At 41.6% G+C, this 2,376-nt stretch overlaps 1 pseudogene; it reads right to left on the bottom strand.

Annotated features, from left to right (window-relative positions):
- Nucleotides 1-231: 231 nt before the first annotated feature.
- Nucleotides 232-1,165, bottom strand: LOC138452747 (olfactory receptor 2G3-like; annotated as a pseudogene).
- Between the last annotated feature and the right edge of the window lie 1,211 nt (nucleotides 1,166-2,376).

The raw sequence follows: 2,376 nt of genomic DNA, 5'->3' as shown, positions 1-2,376 counted from the left end.
CAGTCCGTTCCATGAATCGACAAATGGAATTTTGCATGCAGTTTGGCACGCAAAGGCCCTATTTACTGCACAAATAATTCCAAGAATCGGGCCCAAAGTGTAAATGTTCAATTTTAATGCAGTGTTTAATTGTAGTGTTTTGTTTGTTCCTCAGTGCTTCAGGGTCAAGACGTTTTTCTGCAGTTCTGACCAAGTCAATTTAACATAAACTGTTGAACACAAAGATCACCTTCAATGAAATCTGTTTCGCTGTGCAACTTTTAGCAGGGCTATTTTCACCTCTTTGTTCCTGAGACTGTAGATCATGGGGTTCAGCAACGGTGGAGTCACGGTATAAAAGAGTGAAATTATTTTATCCTGATTTGCAGAGTCTGCAGATGTTGGCTTCATGTACATGAAAATGGCGGTGCCATAGAATATGGTGACAACAATCAGGTGCGAGGCACATGTTGAGAAGGCTTTGTGCCGGCCTTCAGAAGAGCGGATTCCCAGGATGGTGGTGATGATGCGTGCGTAGGAGACAACAGTCAAAATACTGGGGATTAGCAGCGCAAAGATCCCTGCAACAAAAACCACCATCTCTGTGACAAATGTGTCTCTGCACGCCATCTTTAAAAGAGCAGTGGCCTCACAAAAGAAATGGTTGACAATTCTGTGCCCACACAAAGGCAACCGTAATGTGAAAACCGTGTCCATGAGGGCCATCACAATGCCACTCACCCAGCAGCAGACTGCCATTGTAACACAACAAGACCTGCTCATAATGACACTATAACGCAAGGGAAACAAGATGGCTACATAACGATCGTATGCCATGACTGCTAAGAGTACACATTCTGTGATACCCAGGAGCAGGGAAATGTACATCTGAGCTGATTCTCCTCCACGATAGCTGTTGGGCCAACAAGCCAGGTGCAAATACTGTTGAGAAGCAGATGTCCAAGAAGGACAGGTTCCCAAGAAAGAAGTACATAGGAGTATGAAGGCGTGGCTCATTGACACAGGCTGTAACCAGAAAACCATTCCCAATAATAGTGAGCAGGTATGTAAATATGAATAACACAAAGAGAACGATCTTCACGTGCGGGTCCTCAGATAGTCCCAGCAGTAGGAACTCTGTCCCTGCGCTTCCATTCTTCATCTCCACTGAGCATCTTCTTCTCATCTGTAGGAAAATGAGGACAGACTCACAGTAAACCCATGTGCATTCTTGGTTGGATGTGACATAATACAATACTGTTAAACCACAGTGCAGATCAATGGAAGGTGTTTCATCATGGTGGAGAGCTGAACATCTCTATACATGCCTTAGATACAAGGGAAGAGAAAGTATTAGAAAGTGTGTCGGGATTTGTATTCACCAACCCATGCACATCTTTTATTGGATTGGAATGTGAAAGATTTATGAGCAAAAGAAGACTTTCCCAATTCTTCATGTACATACAAGGATCCTAATGGATTTGAAAATGTTGCCGGACTAAGAATTCCTTCCATATTCAATCACAGGCAGCTTGTCCACCAAAAAAGAAAATAACCTGCCTGCTTGGATCTCACTATTTCTCACACACACATGTCCATTAACATAATAAACTACTACTATATATGTGCAGTTTTGAGTAAGCTTTTAGTAAAGTGCATCAACATTCTGGGGGTTTTGACTAAGGAAGCACTATTATCGGTTCACAACACACAAAGATTTTGTTAAAAGTGTTCCTTCCCTCTCACCTCTCACCTTCCTAATAGAGTGCCACTGTGAGGTTTCCAAAATCAGGGGTATATGGGATTTACGTTTGGATCATTTTTATGAGAGCAGAAATGATACACTTAAACTTGCTCTCATTTCCCATTCCTTAATGAGTAGCTTTTGCCTTCACAGAACACACATTATCAAGCAGATCTGCATTAGGCTGTGGCACGGGTGTATTCATATCACAGCTTAATTGTAACTATTTCTGTGAAAACACTTTGGGTTCAATGTAATGCTATTATATTTTACAAAGACTGCATAAAATGCAACCTGTATCACTGTGCACAGAGCTCATACATATCTTTTTGACTGAAATGATATCTCACTTAATTCTAAAGGCTGAAAGAATACGCTGGACAGTTCCCATTTTATCAATGTATTTTGATATCATCTTCTGAAACTACCCCCCCTTTCTGGGTCTTAATACTAGCAATAAAAATGGTGGCTAGCGAGAAGATATCACTTTATTTTGGAACTCTCATACTTACTTTGGATTAGTGTTTAAATGTGCAGTGCCATTAGAAGCCCTTTGGTGTGCCCAGGGTACTTTCGGTCAGCAGACCCCTCTTTGCCTGCTTCCATGAAGTTAGAACTTCATCAGGTTCCCTTATGGACAGGACTCATCATCT

The sequence above is a fragment of the Ambystoma mexicanum genome, chromosome 4p (assembly GCF_040938575.1).
Source record: "Ambystoma mexicanum isolate Mex_15411 chromosome 4p, UKY_AmexF1_1, whole genome shotgun sequence".
Taxonomy (NCBI): domain Eukaryota; kingdom Metazoa; phylum Chordata; class Amphibia; order Caudata; family Ambystomatidae; genus Ambystoma; species Ambystoma mexicanum.
This window is presented reverse-complemented; position numbering and strand designations above follow the sequence as displayed.